This window comes from Engraulis encrasicolus, chromosome 20, assembly GCF_034702125.1.
Source record: "Engraulis encrasicolus isolate BLACKSEA-1 chromosome 20, IST_EnEncr_1.0, whole genome shotgun sequence".
NCBI classification, from domain to species: domain Eukaryota; kingdom Metazoa; phylum Chordata; class Actinopteri; order Clupeiformes; family Engraulidae; genus Engraulis; species Engraulis encrasicolus.
The window spans coordinates 52,314,918-52,322,417 of NC_085876.1; the positions used below are offsets into that span (position 1 = coordinate 52,314,918).

Consider the following 7,500-nt stretch of genomic DNA (forward strand, 5'->3'; position numbering starts at 1 on the left):
TTGAATGTGATATTGATGAAAACGTGAGTGGATGCAGTGAGAAAACACATTTGTTTAGTTTTTGAACTCCAAAATATGTTATACAGGACATCACTTTCATGTGGTTACCCAATATTTTACAATAAATTAGTGCAATTTTTCAAATGTCAGAAAAATATGTAAAATACACACATCTGTGTACTCCAAGTCTAAACATAATATTTCAGTATTTTACTACAGAAAAATACCCTCTTTAGTAAGTAGAACACTGAAGAAAATAAGTTTCTACTGTGTGTCAAGTTGAGTATAGAGTTTTACCTTGTGCATATTACTGTTCAATGGTTCACATAAGAGTGTATTAAAATGACTGCTTGTGTGTGTCATTTGAGAAAAAAATTACCTTTTTAGAAGAGAGTACATTATTTTGAGACAAGACGTGCCTTTTTCAGAGGTAGTGAAGAGTTTTGCCCGTTGTGTGTGAGGTTTGGAGATTTGTGTGTAGAGTTTTGAGAATTTGAAAACTGATTCCAAAAATTGTGTGTAAGCAATCGAGAAAAACTGTAATTCCAATAAACCCCTGCATTTTGCTTCTTTGTGATGGTTCTACATGTGTGTGTGTGTGTGTGTGTGTGTGTGTGTGTGTGTGTGTGTGTGTGTGTGTGTGTGTGTGTGTGTGTGTGTGTGTGTGTGTGTGTGTGTGTGTGTGTGTGTGTGTGTTTGTCCTCTAGTTTGGTGTGTGTGTGTGTGTGTGTGTGTTCCACTGCGTGCAGGACTGATCTGTCACAGCTCGATCACTCGGAATGCAGGACAGAGAAGAGAAGAAAAGAGAAGAGAAGAGAAGAGAAGAGAAGAGAAGAGAAGAGAAGAGAAGAGAAGAGAAGAGAAGACAAGACAAGACAAGACAAGACAAGACAAGACAAGAGAAGAGAAGAGAAGAGAAGAGAAGAGAAGAGAAGAGAAGAGAAGAGAAGAGAAGAGAAGAGAAGAGAAGAGAAGAGAAGAGGAGAGGAGAGGAGAGGAGAGAAGAGAGAAGAGAGAAGAGGAGAGGGAGAGGAGAGAAGAGAAGAGAAGAGAAGAGAAGAGAAGAGAAGAGAAGAGGAGAAGAGGAGAAGAGAAGAGAAGAGAAGAGAAGAGAAGAGAAGAGAAGAGGGCTTTACGGGGAGTATTGGTGTGTGTGTGTGTGTGTGTGTGTGTGTGTGTGTGTGTGTGTGTGTGTGTGTGTGTGTGTGTGTTAAGGAGGGCTTTCACTCTTTTCATTGGCAGCCCACACCCCTTTCTCTTCTTCTCTGGTTCTTGCCCATCACACACACACACCCACACACACCCACACCCACACCCACACCCACACCCACACCCACACACACACCCACACACACACACACCCTTATCTCTGTCTTTGCTTTTCTCTTTTCTCCTACGCATTAACACACACACACACACACGCACACACAATCACACACACACACACACATGCGCGCGCACACACACACACACTTACACACACACTTACACACACACACAACTTGAATATATTGTTGCCTTCACTCTTCATTGGTATTGTGCTGTGCTCACACATTCACTTGCTCTTCACTATGGAGATTCCCTCTATCTCCCAAGACATGCACACACACACACACACACACACACACACACACACACACACACACACACACACACACACACACACACACACACACACACACACATAGGCACACACAGGCACACACACACACACACACACACACACACACACACACACACACACACACACACACACACACACACACACACACACACACACACGCACACACAGGCACACACACACACACACATGCACACACAGGCACACACACACACACACGCACACACAGGCACACACACACACGCACACACACACACACACACACTCTCACTCTTTCCCACATTCACACACAAAATTCCCACATTCACTGAATACACCGGCAGAGATGTTATACTGTAGCCTGGTCCTGACCATCCCATAATACTACCATTATACTGTAGCCTGCTTGGCCAGACTGACCGGGCGAATACACTGCCAGCGATGAGATCAAGCGACAGAGAATCGCTAGGCTGTGTAGGCTGCGTAGCAAGAGTGATCAGCGTGAGAGCGTCAGTTAAAAGCAGAACGCAAGCATTCCAACTGTCGCCCAACCGTGTCATAGCTAATTTGCATAACTTTGTCTTGAGCTCGACTAAAAAATGTCGCTCCAAATCGCTTATTGTCGGGCGACTCAATACAAAGTCAATTACTTCTGTCACTGGACTCGCTCATGTCGCGCTTGGTCTATTTGTGCCTTGATTGCTTTTTTTTGCAGCATCACTAGTATGAGTGTCAAGAGGTAGGAGTTGAAGGTGAAGATTGTGAAAAGATGAAAGCCATGAGATAATAATAAAACAGGAAAAATGATTTCAAGTCAGTCTGAAAACTGCCAAGAGGTAGGAGACTATGGGCCTCTAGTGGCTAACCCCCATCCACTGATATGGAACACTACTTGCCGCATTGACCCCGCCAGGCTGTGCCTTCCCAGTGACGCAACACCTTCAGCGTTGATTCTAGTCAGGCCAGGAGCAATATCTGAGCTCTGAGCTCCACCCACTTTGTCGGGAACCAATCAACTTTGAGCAGCTCCAATGGATCCAATTTTCCTAGTACATTCTTCACACTGTACATGTAAGGCTATGATTTCTGATGGGGGACCCTCAGGGATCCATACTTGGACCCCTCCAATTTTCTATTTAGTACATTCAGCTCATTCAATAAGATAAAGTAACTAGAGAGGCTCTGAGAGAATGCAGACATCTGCCAAGAAAGCTGTTTGATAGAACATTTGAGCCTATTTTTTTTTCCAAGTCTTTCTGCCTTGTTTTTGTGGAGTTAGAAACTGGAATGCCAGAATTTGCCCGCAATGGTGAAGAATCCTTAAACAAATTTCTGGATCCTGGGGGCGAATTACAGAAACTTCCTAAGTTGAGAATCTTATCTTATCTGTCTGGTTACCGCGGCAACGGCACTTTAGGACCGTATTTAGGAAAAGCGCATTACAGAACAGTGTTTCCTAAGTTGGCTTACGCGTCCTATCTCAAGTTAAGAAAAGTGTATTACAGAAGCATCCTATCTTCGAAAAATCTTAAATAAACTGTCCTAACTTTAGGATAACCCCGTTGCTGTCCTAAGTGTGCTTTGTCAGATATTTTCAGTTAGGCTATCTATCGGGGGAAAATGGCAGCAATTTTGTTGGCACAACAGCGTCGGAGGGAGTACCGAAACCTTTATGTAGAAAGGGCAATGGTGGACCCCGGCGATGTATTGCGATTTGATGACCGCGTATTAATTAGCAGATATCGTTTGCCCCGGCATGTAATAATACAATTAGCCGAGCACCTCCGCCCAAAGTTGGAGAGACCTACGCGGCGACACGGAGCCTTACCGGTAATTTTGCAACTAACCAATGCTCTGCGGTTTTTTGCCAAAGGCGACTTCCAAAGTGAGGTCGCTGACCTGGCGAAAGTTTCTCAGCCTGCCGTATCAAAAAACCTGGAGGAGGTGGCAACAGCAATTGGCGGACTGGCCGTGCACTACATACGTTTCCCTACTGGGCAGGAGGTGAATGTTATAAAAGAGGCCTTTTACCGGCAGTCTAATATGCCGGGCGTTTTGGGTTTGTTGATGGATCATTGTTTCCGATAAAAGCCCCCGCTGTCGACGAGGGGGCGTATGTGTGTAGAAAACCTTACCATGCCATCAATGTGCAGGCTGTAGGGGATCACAATATGATGATAAGGCATCTAGTAGCAAGGTGGCCTGGTTCTGCTCACGACGCATTTGTCTTCAATACAAGGTGGCATACTTTTCTTGTTATTACATTACATTACACTAACTTTAATATGCCTATATCTACTGTATCTAGCTATATAGCCACTAATCTAGTTCTTCTTTACTACTGCAGCGACCTGAACACTTATCTGGGGGAGAGGAATGTAAGTGGGTGGCTGCTTGGGGACTCTGGTTATCCACTGAAGGCCTATCTCATGACCCCTGTGGTGGATGAGCAGACTGGCGCAGACATGCGGTAGGCCTAGGCCTATGTGTAATGCAGTCTAAATATTTATATTGCAGTGACTGCTGCCTGGAGACACCACTTTGATTTTGCTGTTGCTTTGTTTGTTATTAGATACAATCGGGCCCATAAAAAATGTAGGGCGAGAATAGAGCGGCTGTTTGGTGTTTGGAAAAGCAGGTGAGCCTAAATGTTGCACCTTGTAGAAAAAATCTGACCTTGTAGATAATACTGTCTTATATAAGTGTCATATAACTTAATAAGAATGTATGTCTCACCCATGACCATTATAAATGTGTCCAATACCAGATGGAGGTGTCATGATGTGAGTGGAGGCTACCTACAATACACGCCTGAGAAGGTGGTCCTATTCATTAAGGCCACAGCTGTACTGCACAACATCTGTAGGCTGGCAAACGTACCAGATCCTGAAGTAGACATTATTCAACAAGAGCACCCAGAAGAGGTGGAGGAGGCTCATGCCAATGGGCTGACTGTAAGGGCTCAGCTCATAAGAGACTTTTTTACAAGGCCATAAATCATTTGAAAATAAAATAAGAACTTAAAAAAGTAAATAAAAACACATTCCATATTGGTAAAATTAATGCATGTGAACTTATTTATTATTTACATTTCAATTTCATTTTCAATTTCTTTTGTGAATTTTCTCCTCTCCCATTCAAATGTCGTTCCTTCTGTATCTCTAAATGCTGACGGTACAGCTCCAACTTCTCCCTCTCTATCTCAATTAAGGTTTGAGTGTCCGTTTGCTGCCGTTTCTTTTTTTCTGTGGGGAAAAAAAAGCAGAACATAAGTCATGTAGGTTGACGGCTTAAAAAAATAAGTACATTTTTAATCTACTTGTGAAGATCTTGTTAGGCATACTTACTTGGTGATGGTTGGACTTCCAGCTGAAGGACCACTTCAGTGTTGCCAAAATCCAGCTCAATGGTTTCCAAGTCCACATTTGGAACCGGCAACCCCACCTCACTGCCTCCGTGTACGCCTGTGATGGACAAGGACAAACAAGCAGACCTAAATAATGCATCATCTCAAAGGATATGCCTATGGCTATTGTTGCGGCAGTCAAATCGGGGTAGGTTAGGCCTACTCTTAAATATTTAGTGTTGTTATGTTCATCCCCTGCACTAGGGGGAGCCTGGCATTACTGTATGGGTTCGGTAGCAAGGACAAGAGAGCTAGCACTACTCTCAATGATACAGCATAAGATCCCGTTATTATTGCTCTCATGCATAAGCGTTACTCTAAAGTCAATGTAATGCACTACGCGTGTTCATTAACGACTCAACACATACGGCGAGCATGAAATGTTGCGATGTTAACAGGACAGCGTGGCAAAACATGACCGTGTAGCTGCACATTGGATAAAAGTTGTGATCGGCGTGATTTCGGTAAGCCATCTTATGCTATAACATAGAGTGGTCTACCCTGTTGTGTAATTTTGACTGCCAGCACAGTCATGTGCTTCTTTATATTATTTTGTTGTTGTGAAGCCATGCTTGTGGGCTAGTAGGCTTGTCAGACACCATTGTAGAGTTCTTATACATACCTTCATAGCTGACCGGTTTAACGAGGCCGAGCACCCTCGTCTCCGCTGGTGTCAGCACAGGAGCAGACGACGTTCCCCCTCCTGTCTTGCGTTGCTCTTTATTGGCCATCGCCGCCTTCATTTTTATCTGGCTGGTGAGCGTGGTGATTTTCTTTTTCACCGAGTCTACATCTCTATATATGCCCGCCACGGCCGTGACGGTGTTGGCAATTCTTTGCCACTCTTTGTCTTTCATTTCTTTCGTAAGTGTGGCACTGAACTTGCCGAACAAAATGTCCTTCGACTGCTCTACCAAAGTTACCAAGGCTTCCACCTCGTCGTGTTTAAAATGTAATGCTCTTCTTTTCGGATTATTCATATCTACCTTATTTTTTTCTCGCTAGTGCTAGTTGTTAGCCTACTTTGTCAAAACAAACGACACTTCACGAGACACAACGCATCATCAGTTGCTAAGGTAACAGACATAAAAAGTCGATCCTAGATGTCTCGATCGCTTACTTAGGAGTCCTAACTCGAGATAAGATAGGATTTACAAAGATAAGATAAGAATCCTAAATTGAGATAGGATTTGCTTCTGTAATACCAAAATGGAAAAAATCTTATCTCCACTCGTCTTATCTTAACTTTTGACTTAAGATAGGAAGTTTTCTGTAATTCGCCCCCAGATCATGATCCGGATCACCACCAAAATTGAATCACTTGTCCCTTTTGTCATTTCCAACACCTCCTATTTCCAATCCTCTCTTTAATGCTGTCTGATATGTGACTTTGACCTGAATGTGACACCACCTTGGGGGACAGGAGCAGAGACACAGTCATGAATGATCACAAACAACCGACAGATATAGACGAGCAGAGAACTGAAGACGCCTGAAGAGACAGACACAGCCAAGGACACAAGAAGGAGAGACAAAGACAGAAGAAGAGACAGACACAGACAAGGAGACAGAAAGACAGAAGAAGAAGAAGACCAAATAGAGAGGGACAGGTCAGTGACAAAGCAGGAATGAGGGGAGGTTAAAAGTAGATATAAAAGTAGGTAATAATCAAACACTAACAGAGGCGAACTTAACAAGCATTACTCATGTTAACTGGGAATAGATAGAATCTGAGCGGAATAGATATAATCTGAGCGGAATACATATAATCTGAGCGGAATACATATAATCTGATCGGAATACATATAATCTGATGTATTGTTTACACAACAGTTACTAAAATGACAAAAGATGCTCCAACATGGTCTTTGCTTGAGGCCTCATCACAGTGCGGTGGCAGCCTTGCATTTGGCAAGAAAGACGGGAGAGAGAGAGAGATGGAATGATCCAGAACAGGGAAGACGGGATGAGAGAGAGAGAGATGGAATGATCCAGAACAGGGAAGACGGGATGAGAGAGAGAGGTGGAATGATGTAGAACAGGGAAGACGGGAGAGAGAGAGAGGTGGAATGATCCAGAACAGGGAAGACGGGATGAGAGAGAGAGGTGGAATGATCCAGAACAGGGAAGACGGGATGAGAGAGATGTGGAATGATCCAGAACAGGGAAGACGGGAGAGAGAGAGATGGAATGATCCAGAACAGGGAAGACGGGAGAGAGAGATGGAATGATCCAGAACAGGGAAGACGGGATGAGAGAGAGAGGTGGAATGATCCAGAACAGGGAAGACGGGATGAGAGAGAGAGGTGGAATGATCCAGAACAGGAACGACGGGATGAGAGAGAGAGATGGAATGATCCAGAACAGGGAAGACGGGATGAGAGAGATGGAATGATCCAGAACAGGGAAGACGGGATGAGAGAGAGAGGTGGAATGATCCAGAACAGGGAAGACGGGATGAGAGAGAGAGGTGGAATGATCCAGAACAGGAACG

General features: G+C 44.0%; 1 protein-coding gene and 1 long non-coding RNA gene across 2 annotated transcripts in view; one reads left to right on the forward strand and one right to left on the reverse strand.

Annotated features, from left to right (window-relative positions):
- The window catches only part of LOC134436094 (NHS-like protein 3), a 153,173-nt gene that overhangs the window by 69,272 nt on the left and 76,401 nt on the right, over positions 1-7,500 (reverse strand). The gene's annotated exons all lie outside the window — the stretch shown is intronic.
- LOC134436752 (uncharacterized) lies at positions 3,762-4,593 on the forward strand. Its single transcript, XR_010032258.1, has 3 exons — positions 3,762-3,839; positions 3,948-4,238; positions 4,368-4,593. It is a non-coding gene; the product is annotated as an uncharacterized LOC134436752 (long non-coding RNA).